The following is an 11,383-nucleotide window of genomic DNA, read 5'->3' as shown; positions in this document are numbered from 1 at the left end:
GGGGGGTGGGGTGACAGAGCAAGAAGATGAGGCACAGATCCTGGGAGTTAAGCCTGGACTTGGGGAACCCAGCCCTGGCCCCACCACTTACTTGCTGTGTGGCCTTGTCATCTCCATTTTCACTTTTTAATTCGTGAATATATATGATAATAATTGTATTTATGTAACAATCCTGTTTTGGTATTAACAAAATAATAATATGAGATCGGTATTGTATTCCACAGGATTATGTGAAGAATGTACAAGGAGCTAATGCAAATTAACACATCTGGAACACATGATCACATGTGTTAGACAGGTTAAGGTAGATGAGTGGCACACAGTAAGCCTGTGGCACACAGTTCCTAGCTTGTGACTGCTTTATCATCACTACCAACACTTGATTGATTGGATTCTGACAATGGATGTGTGATAATTCCCAACCAATGTCCACCTCCTTTTCTCTGAGACCTGGCAACACTACATATTCTGCCCGTCTCGGTGACCATCCTTGGGTTGTTTTACTTCCCTTTACTGCTCATCCGGTTTTTGGTGGACCTGTGACTTCTGCGTGGAGAGAAGCCCTTGGCAGGCCTGCAGCCCGCCTGCCTCCCTACCCCAGCCTGTGTGGCTGCATCCTGGGGGGCCTCTCTGCTACTGTCCTGAGAAACTAATTCAGGCAGATACAGGCTTTGTGGCCGTGTGAGGGTGGAAGGCCTGTGTGAGGGGCCTTCCAGTCGTGAGAAGGGCTTGAGGCAGTCGGGTGGCCAACAGGCCAAGGGAGGCGAAGACCCCTGGCTCCTACGGCTCCAGCCCCTGCTCCTGAGGATACTTGGGGTTCACTGGGCAGTTCCAGGGGAGGGCCCAGGCCCTCCAGAGCCGCCCTCCCTTCCTGAGTGGTCTCCAGTGCTGGGAATGGTGAGCTGCGTTTCAGGAGTGGGAAGGAGCTGCGATGTCCTCTGTGAGCCCAGGCTCCCAAGCCTGTCTGGCCTGCAATGTCCAGAGTGTGTCTTAGCCCCCTGTTTGCTGGCTGTTGTGGCAGATCATCAGATAGCTGGTGTCTTTAGACAACGGAAACTGGTTTTCACATGTTCTGGTGGCCAAAGTCTGGAATCATGGAGTTGGCGGATTGGCTCCCTCTGAGGCCCTGGAGAGGCCTGGGACAGGCTCTGGTGCTGCCAGCAGCCCTCGCGGTCCCTCTGGGTCTGTCTTCATGAGGGGCTCTCTTGGGTCTCTATGTATCTTGGGCATCCTGTCCCTTCTCGTATGAGGACTGTCATTGGCATTAGGACGACTCATCTCAAGACCCTTAACATCATCACGTTGGCAAAACCCTATTCCCAAATCTAAACTAGTCATATTTGTAGGAACTGGGGTTGGGACTTGGAAACATCTCTTTTGGGGACTGTTGGGGCTTCAATGTGTCCCCAGTGATCATGGGTTGGAAACTCGGTCCCCAGTGTGACTATGTCGAGAGACGGGACCTTTGGGGTGAGGCAGCCTCGGAGCCTCTGCCCTGAGGAACGGATTCGTGCGCTAGTACCAGGGGGGACTCCCAATGAGAGGAAGAGTTTGGCCGGGTCCCCTTGTCCCCATGCACGCTGGCCCTTCCACCTTCCCCATGGGGGACAGAGAAAGAAGGTCGTCCTTGCCACGGGCCAGCACCTTCATCATGGACTTCCAGCCTCCAGAACCGTAGGAAATAAGTCTCTCTTCTTTATAAGTCACCCACCCTCAGGTGTTCTGCTACAGCAGCACGAACCAGAGGAGACAGGGACATTCTGTCCCCCACTGCATGAGGCAAATCAAGTTAGTGCCCCCTGGGAACCCCAGGTGTCTGTGTCCAGGCCGCAGGTCCTGGGATTCTGCCTCCAACTCCCAGTCTGCTGTCCTCAGTGCTGTCCTTATCCTTAGGCACTGGGCAGGAGGGACAGGCAGGGGACACACAGGAGTGAGAGAGCTGGGGTGGGTGGTAGGGAGTGGTGGGGCCTGTGGCGAGCTTCATGGTGCAGGCACTAGCTAAAGAGCAGTGGCCAGGGCTGTCGAGCTGTGGCTGTGGGTCAGGGGACTAATCCAGCGGGCTCAACGCTTATTTTACTTTTACAGAAAAGCCAGAAATCTGAATATTTTGTAACCAATTTCATTTTTAGAAAACCACTGGGTAGGTCAAAAAATATGTCTGTGACCCAGATGGAGTCCCCAGAGACTGCCTTCTAAACTTCTGGACAAAGTGTCCAGAGAAAAGTGGGGGTGGTGGCCTGCCTGTCTTCCCAGGGTGATTCCTGTGCACTCAGGGCCCGAGGAAGATGCAGTCTCCTGTTCAACAACGAGAAAAAAAGTACCTTCAAAAGCACAGAATATAAATCCTTTCCCTCCCTCCTGGGTCTCTCTCACCTGCCGTAGAGTTTCTGTTTGCTCTTTAATGATATTCTGAAAAGGAAAAATTAAAACCTGAAGTCATAGCAGACATTTTACCATTCATTTTAAGTGTGAAATATCAGCTCTTAATGAAAATGTCAGAGTAGTGAACGCGCGTGTGACACCTCAATGTTACACGGCTCCTGCTCGACACTCATGTCTGTGCGGGTGTTTTGTTCCCACTGGAGCAACAGGAGTGCTGCCCTGAACTGACTCGGCAATTTTATTTGACTTCTTGAAAGGTCCACATCCTACCAGCCCCTTCTCCGCAGCTGGCCCATGAGTTGGGAAGGAGCAGGAGCAAAGGGCTCTGGGTTTCCCCGCCTCTGTTCTCATCTGTGACCATGTTCAGCAAAAGTGGTTGGCCGATGCAGGAAGAAACACGGGTGACAAAGGATGCGACAAGTTCCTTCTGGAGAACATCATTGCCTTTCCTCTGCATTTGGAGCAAGCTCTGGTTTGAATGTACAGCAGGGATCCTCAGAACCGGGGATTCTCGCTTGCTTGTTGTAGATGCAGCACGTTTCCTTATACTCACTTTGGGACCAGCAGACAAGCATGTGGCCTGCTGCTCCTCTGCAGGTGGGCCAGCTCTGTTGTCCTACCAGATGTCACTCCCAAGGAGCATGTTCAAAGATAAACTCTTCAGAATTCAGAGATGGCAGACGAAGGAGCAGAGCTTAGGCCCTGCACGGTCCCTTCTGGGCAGGGAGCCCCATGGGAATGCTCAGGCCGCAGGCACGGAGCTGGCACTGTTACTGTCCCTGAGATGGCTCTTGAAGTCACACAGGAGTCCTTCAGGGAGGGTTGACTTGCTTTGGGTCCTGGGTTTCGAACCTCCAACTTGTCTTTCAAATATGGTGCGTCAAACTGCAAAGGCACCACTTTCCCACAGGGTAGCTGCCAAAATGGTTTGTGGCTCCTGCAATCCTCTTCCATTCTCTTCCCTGCCCCAGAGGTGTTGAGTGCAGCCCTGGCTGGAACAGCAGGCCTGGACTTGGTATGAACAGGAGCAGCTGCAGATGGTGGACTTTGTGTAGTTCCCTACCTCGAACCTCCTTGTTCTTGTCAAAATAGTACCTTGGTGATGCTTTGGGGACCCCCTCCCAGAGTTTCACTAAGGGTGACTCCATCTCCAGGCTAATGGGATGGAGTGTGACTGCATTTGAGCCAATTGGAAGAGACCATTCCCTGACCAAAGTGATTGGCTCAGGGATGGGCACATGTTCAAGCCTGAGCCAATCAGAAGAGGCCATTCATTGGCTTTAGTTCAAAGATGGGCAGATGACCAAGGCTGAGCCAATCAGAAGAAGTCATTCCCTGACCGTAGGCATTGGCCCAGGGGTGGGCACATAGCCCCTCAGAGCCAACGAGAAGCCCTGAGAGTTGTTTTCCCCGAGAACGGAATGGAAAGTTTTCCCTCACTTCCAGTTAGATTTGAAGGAAGCAAAACATGAGGCCTGGAGATGCTGGGTTCACCCTGACATGGAGGTTGAGAATAAAATCAGCTTCATGGATGATAGCGAGGAGTGACAGGTGACGATGCATCTTAAAATCACTTGATTCTTCACTACAATCCACTTCCTGGTGTGTGGCTCTATCAGGACACAGAGCGGCTCCATCCCCAAACCCTGTTCTGGGTTCTGACTTTGTGTAGCCAGAGCTCCCCAGCCCTGCTCTCCTGCAACAGCCGACCCATCCTCCCCCACTCAGCTTTGATTCTTCAAGAGCGTTACATAAGGGGAATCATACATCAGGCAGCTTTTGGAGGTCGCCCTCTTCTGCTCAGCACAGTGTGTTTGAGGTTTATCTTTGTCCTCGTGGGTATCCATCATTTGCTCCACGTTATTGCCAGATGATGCACTCCATGGATGTACAGTTTCTTTAGCGTGCATCTGCCGAAGGACATTTGTGAACATGCACCTCTTTTAAATGCTGAATCCAGCCAGACCTGAAGCTTAGCCAACCTCTAAACTCCCCAACAATACTGCCCTTCAGTTCCAGCGTGGTGTAGACTTGCATGGTGTTGAAGGAATCATCTTTTATTTCAACAGTGAACTGATGAAGGAAGTCTCGTCTGTATGAGTGAGAGGTCCAAAGCCAAGGGGCTGCCCGAGTGACATTCCTGTTGCACAGTAACGAGCCATACTGCTGGGTGGCCTCATGGAGTGGCCTTGGGGGGTAGTAGGAATCGACATCCCACTTGACACACAGGGAAATTGATTCTCAGGGGGACCAAGTGACTCGTCTTGAGGCATAAACTGGCAGCCTAGCTGCAGCCCAGGTGTCCCCTCCGCCTCCCCTGAGCTCAGCTGCCTCCCTATCAGATGGCGGCCGAGCTGTCAAGATTACTTAGTGAATTTCCTTCTCTTATTTAAACAATCTCCGAGGTGTCCAATTTAGAATAAATATAAATGGAAATTAGAACAAGGTCATCAAAATTTCCTGCTGTTTAACAGCTGACGGTGCCTATAGGAGGTCAAAATCACTGTCACTAAAAGGTCCCTATAACCCACTTAGTAATGCGCCCTCTACATCTGGGCGCCAGGGCAATCCTTCCCATTGGCTCAGCAGTTCCTCACTCTGTCTTCCTGTCTGATTTCCTCTTTACCCACACAGCAGTTTACCTTGAGAAGGACGTGTGCAGGGGTTAGGCTTTTAGTGGGGGCCTGATGATGTCAACATGTGACCAGACCCTGTGATGGTGCACAGTGGGTTCTCACTGGTGTCTGTGGCTGCTCCACCTGTGGCTCAGCACCGCCTATGAGGANTCCCTCAGCACACACCCTGCTTCCCTCTTGCCCCTGATGGTTGGAACTCTGACCTGCCCACCCCCTACCCTCGTGCTCTAGTCCCTGATCTCCCCCTTGCTGTGTCTGTGCATTCAAGGGGACCCCATGGTCAGCCTGTGGCGTGAGCTGTGCTTCAGATCTTGCTTTACAGAGGGGACGTGTTGCTGTGTCTGGATGGAACACAACACCTGCTCCCTCTGGAAACGAACACACTTGACGGGGAGCCTGCGGCACGGGGTTGAGGGTGCCGCCACCCCAGTGTGCAGCCCTCACCACCAGCGGGGCACATGAGGGTTTTGACCGGGGCAACTGGACACGTGATTCTAAGTTGACTTGGAAGACAGATGACAGGCCAGCCCAGTGTGCTGAACAGCAGTCCCTCTGTTGGCCTGCTAGGGCTGCTGTCCCCAAGGCCACCAACGGGGGACTTCCACACAGAAGTTGTTCCTCAGAGTTTGGAGGCTGGTCCTTTGGCAGCCCCTGCTTGGTTTCTGGGCGCTGTGCCTCCCGGGTCCTCACACGGTCTCCTGCGTGTGTGGCTGTCCTCATATCCCTCTGTTTATAAGGACACCAAGTATTAACTTAGTTTCCTCTTCAGAGTCCCTGTCCCCCCACAGCTGGGCTCTGCGGGCCTGTAGGTGGTAACTTCTGGATTTTGGGGAGGGAGCCCCACACAGTCCCCAGCTCTTGTGTGGTCATTGTGACCTCAGTGACCACGTCCTCAGTGCTGCCCTCAGCTCTGGTGCATCTGTGTGCGCATTTGCCTGCAGAGCAAGGGAGCTTGATGACCGGCCAGCAGGTGGGCCCTGAAGGTGGCCAGACTCAGGACACAATCAGAGCCCCAGGAATGAGCTCAGGGGAAGGTAAAGCCACACACAGAGCTGGTGGACAGCAGCTAGCCATGTGGGACAACAACCTCACTATTGAGGTGAGGCGTGCCTCATAAATGACTGAGGAGAGCTGTGGACACATATGTCGGTGACCTAGAGAGGGTGGAGACCGGGAACCTGATAAAGTGTCCAAGTCCCCTGAGCCATGGCCCAGCTGCGGAGTCTAGCCAGCAGGTCTGCAGGATCCGGCCCTGAAACCACCCTCACTAGTCGGGTGACTTAAGTCTTCCACATCCCCGTGTCCCCTCCTGTCAGTGGCCCTGTGCCTGTTATTAAGTTTTGGCTCTTAGCTCCAACATGCCCTCTTTGCTCTGACGTGTGATGCCAGGGCCAGGACTCTGCACCCCCTTTCCTGTGGCCCGCTGTTCCCCCGTGAGCCCTGCCAGTGGAGGAAGCCAGGGTCCCGTGAGCTGGGAGCAGAGACGTGCTCCTCCCTTTTTCTTCCTGATGACTTCCTGTCTGCTTCCATCCTAGCTACTTCCTGTCTCCTCCTCTTCCTGTTCCTGTGGAGCCCTAGTTGGCTGCCCAGGCCGCCCAGCCTGAGGGCCGAGAAGGCTGATCCTGGGATGAAGGCAGGGTGGCCCTTCCTGCTGACTGCAGCACTGGCGCTGGTGCTGGTCAGCCGAGTGGCCCTGCCTTCTCTCTACCCTGCCTGGGTTCCATCTGGCCGAGAAGGCAGAACCTTATCTGACTTCTTCCATTTTATTTTCCAAACTGGTGGCACTTGAATTCAGTGGTTGAGTGTTTGACATTTCCCACTTTTTGCTTCTGTAATGAGTGTTTCCAGTGCTGAGATGTGGAAGGACCTGGGTGCCATGAGGGATGCCACCTGGGACAGGGGCACCCGCCCACACAGCTGGCCATTCACCATGCAGGGTGGCCTGCAGCTGGCCTCTGGACCACATTGCTGCACCGGGTTCCTCCCGAGGCTCTGGGACTTGCAAGGTGCTTCCGGGTGGCAGTGTTTTCCCACACTCACCCCTGCCTTGAAGGTCTGGTCACTGGCTTTTTGCAGCAGCTGTGCTGAGATGCCCTGAGTCAGACGCACCTATCTTCCTGAACCACCTGGAGATCCAGGTTGACAGTGGGCACCTGGGATGGGGGACACAGCCAGCTGTGGTTGTAGAGCAGTGAAACCTCCCGGCTGGCGCAGGGTCTGTGAACTTGGCCTTGGGCGCTGAGCTCCGGCTCCTTCACTGTAGATCCACTGGGCCAGGAGGACCTCAGGCAGGAGGCAGAGCTGGAAAGGTTTGGAGGTGGAAGGAACGAGTGTGAATCCTGACCTTGACCGTGTTCAGATGACTGAAATTCTCTGTGGCTCAGCTTTACCATTTTTCCAAGGCAGTTTTGAGACTGCTCATCTCAGAAGTGTCGCGAGGGTCCCCGACATGGCAGGTACGTGGACCCAGGTGTGCTGGCACCTCAGTGGCTTGATTCTCCTTTAATTGATATTTTCTCTTGCCACATGGAAATCGCAGCACCTTGCGACCCAGTGACATGACGTTGGAGAGGGAGATGAATGGCGTGGAGCGTGTTAGTGTTCACAACCCCCAGAGGAAGCCAGAGAGACTGGGAGGGAACACAGGAGACATATTCTCTCAAGCATGGAACCCAGGCACTCGTACTTGGTGGACATCCATTCCATGAGCATTTGTTTAACTTCCTCTACTAGGAGGGACCAGAGACTCAGCAGTAAGCTGGGCACCACGGTCCCTGCTATGGGAACCTGGGACCAAGGCGGAGCACTGTGGAGGCAGAAGTCATCGAGCAGGGAGACGTGTCCTGGCTCTCCTGGTCTCCACGCTCTAGTCCTCCTACCAGAGCCTCCCTTTGGCTGGACGTACTGCAGAGTGGCGAAGAGGGAGATCAGTTCCCCGAGAGGCAGAGGGCTTGGGGAAGGGCTGGAGTCCTGGGCTCCCGGCTGGGGAAGGGAATGCTCTGCTCTGTGTGGAGGAGCTTCCCAGCAAGGGCAAAGGACAGGAGGAGGGCGAGATGACTGGGCTGAGTGGGCTGCGGAGAAGGGGAATCTGGGGTTGGGGAGCACAGGGGTCCTCTAGTCCAGGTATTCACCCCAGAGAAGTTCCTGCACCACCTGCCGAGGCTTCCTGCCAGACCTGGGCCTCCCGACCCGGAGCCACTGAGAGTCACGGCTGTACCTGGGCTCCACAGGTGGCTGCGGATTGTCAGCAGCTAGTCAGGGCCACCCTTGGACAGATCAGTGGTCTTCAAAGACCTGCCCTCTGGCCCCTGGAGGGAGCCTCTGTGCCTGCCTGGTTCTCCAGGTCCAAGTTGTGTTAACTGGAGAAAGAATCTCGGCTGCAGCTGCCCTGTCCCTGGCCGGGTACTGGTGGCCTCACAACTGGTGACTTCATTTCTGGGTGGGGTTGGCGATACCAGGGAAAGGGCCTGAGTTCTGGGAGGGTGGTAGCAAGTCCACGCTGTGCCATCTGGGTTGAGGCCTGAGGGTCCCCCAGTCCTGACCCAGGGGAGTACTCTGTGTGCCCACAGTGTCAACAGTCCTCTCACTGGGGGGTCACCCTATCCTTGCCAGGATTCCCAGCTTCCTCCAGGGGTCACCAGCCTCTGTCCGCTCTGTGCTCTCTCTGGGGCTCCCTGGGGCCATCTGTCACTGCTGTCCTGAGTCATTCCCCTCTACCTGCGGAGCCTCCGCCCAGGCCCTTGAGCTCTCTCTGGACCTGACCCCACTGTGCCTCCAGCTACCCGAGGGCAGCAGTGAGAGTCCTTCCTGGTGGGGCTTCCTGCCTCAGGGATCCTGGCCCCCTCCCTCCATCAGTGTGGACAGCCCCGGGGTCAGCAGTTGGCTAGGGCTCACTTCCCTTTGCACTCAGGCCATGGGGTCTGCCACTGAGGGGAGGGAGGATGTGCTTCTAGATGTCACCTGGGGATCAGCGGGAGGGCCACAGTTCAGAGCCTCATCAAGGGCCCCAAATTAAGGCATCGTGTTCTCTGCAGCCTGGTGTGAGGACAGAGGAAGGCCCCCCAGCCATCATTCATGGCCTCCGCAGACACTTTCAGATGCAATGTGTGTTGCCTTTAGCTTGAGTTGCAGGGGAACAGGAGCCCAACCCCCCAGGCTCCTGCAGGTAAGACGTAGGCTTTGGTGGCAATACAGAGCGGAGGTGCAGTCTTAGATCTCTTGTAAATCAATGTCCAAGAGGCGTCCAGTTCCTACATAGAGATAAAGGGAGAAAGAAGCTGTCCCTAGGAATAGAGCGTGGCTAGGTTCGCAGTTACTTTAATTTTTTTCCCACATCTGGGAGTAAATCAGTGCTGAAGCCCGGCCTCAGGCTTCCCTTAAATTCTTTGAGAAGGTAAAATGGGACCCTCTCATCCAGCTCTGGTGGGCTGATGATGGCGTCACGCTGCCCAAGCAGCCGTCTCCCGTGGACCGTGGTCCTACTGCCATTCACCCTGGTGGAGTCTGGGAATGTGGCTTCCTGGTTTGGAGAGGGGAGAGAAAGCAGCCCCCAAACTGACCTGAACTTTGCTGGGAAGGGTGCTCCTGCCACAGTGGACACTGTCAAACACAGGTCTCCCTGGTGGCAGCAGCCTGAAGCTGCCCCTTGGATGCGGCTGATTCCTCTGTGTTGTTTCTCCCTCTCGCCTGTGAGTCCAGTGCGGCCCGACCTCTGGGGCATGTGCAGGTGGGGAGGGATCTGTGTGTGGACAGGCCAAGGTCGCATGAGGAGGGCCTCGGCCTCTTCCTGCTCTGGAGCACACTTGGGTTTTCTCGGGGCTGCACATGTGTGGACGTTGGGGTCTCCTCGGTGGCTTGAACTGTCTGTGGTGTGGCTCCCCCTAATGACGGTTTCTAGGGAGCTTCTCGCTGTTGATCCTGCTAGTGACGAACATCCTTGCGTGTGACTCTCCTTCCTGACCAATTAGAACAAATCCCTGGGGCGGCGGGGGTGGGGGTGGGGGGTGTGGGACACTGCTGCAGGCGGCCTTGGGAAGGGTCTGGATCCTCAGTTTCCTAATTGCTTTGATTGTTAGCTGTGTCTTTCTCCAAAGTTCACCAGTTCCTGGGGCAGAAAGCAGGTCTACCTTGTCTCTGTGATGTCCTCAACAGCCATAGCGCTGGGGACAGAGTCAACAGTCTACAGTTGGATTCATGAACAAGTAGCTACAAGTCCTCTGCTAGTTAACATGACGTGGGGTGGCCGTGGTGACGCTGCTGAGACCCCTCCTCCAGATGCCTCCCTGGGGAGGGGATGCACCAACCCTCAGTTGCCTGGATCTTTTCACCATCTCCTATTTAGAATTCCATCATCTTCCAGGAAAGGAAATTTCAGTAGAAACAATTCTTTTAGAAGGGAAAGAAAACTACGTCAATCAACAGAAATCTGTTTGCAGGGTTTTTGTAATGGCTGCAGAGAAGCGTGCCCCGGGCTGAGGGCTGTGGGTGGCATTCCCTTGCCCTTTCAGCCTCTGGTGAGGCCCAGGTTGGACTCTGCTGTCAGGTTCCTTGTGTTGGTTGGAAACCTGGGCTCCATTGGCAAGGTTTATTTCAGGGCAAGAGGAAAAAAACCTCTCTGTGGTCCTGGCTGATTTGCTGCCCTGATTCCTGGTAGGCTGTCTTCCCTTTAAAAAAGCTTGCTGGCTTTCGCTGTGTTTTCCCATCTGAAAGATGCGCAGCCTAAGGAACACGCCAGCAGCACACAGGCCCACACGCCGTGTCTATGAGCATGATTTATACATTTCAATGAGCAAACAACACTTGATTGCTGTTACACATTGGAGGAGAAACATGTATGATCAATAGCAAAAATCTTTCTCTTTTTGGTTTCACAGATACCCAAACATAAGTACATATGCATTTAAATACATACACATATATGTTACTTAAAAGTTTCCCCAAGTAGGATCATATGGGACTGTCTCAGTCTGTTTTCTGTTACTATAGCAGAATACCTGAGACTGGGTGATTATAAAGGTTGGAGGTTATTCTGGCCCACGGTTCTGAGAGCATAGCTTGGTGCCAACACCTGCTCAGCTTCTGGAGCGGGCCTCCTGCTGCTGTAATTCATGGCAGACGTGGAAGGGCAAGCAGGTGCACCTGGAGAAGGAAAAGACACCCCGCTCCTCTTAGGGAAGGCAGGAATTGTTTATAAGGTTCCCCCACAACCCAGGTACCTCCCATGAGGCTCCACCACCCAAGGCTGCCTTGAGGGGGGCGAAGATTCCTCACAGGAACTTCTGGGGGACACACTTGAGTGGTCGTGATGACCAGTTATAACGTGTTTTTTATGACACCTATGGGCATCCCTCATGCGTATCAGTGTT

The 11,383-nt window shown here is 54.2% G+C and overlaps 1 protein-coding gene across 1 annotated transcript in view; it reads left to right on the top strand.

Annotated features, from left to right (window-relative positions):
* The window catches only part of LOC107156336 (transmembrane protein 132B-like), a 223,127-nt gene that overhangs the window by 91,732 nt on the left and 120,012 nt on the right, over nucleotides 1-11,383 (top strand). The window lies entirely within an intron of this gene.

Source organism: Marmota marmota, unplaced genomic scaffold (genome assembly GCF_001458135.2).
Source record: "Marmota marmota marmota unplaced genomic scaffold, marMar, whole genome shotgun sequence".
Taxonomy (NCBI): Eukaryota; Metazoa; Chordata; class Mammalia; order Rodentia; family Sciuridae; genus Marmota; species Marmota marmota.
This window is presented reverse-complemented; position numbering and strand designations above follow the sequence as displayed.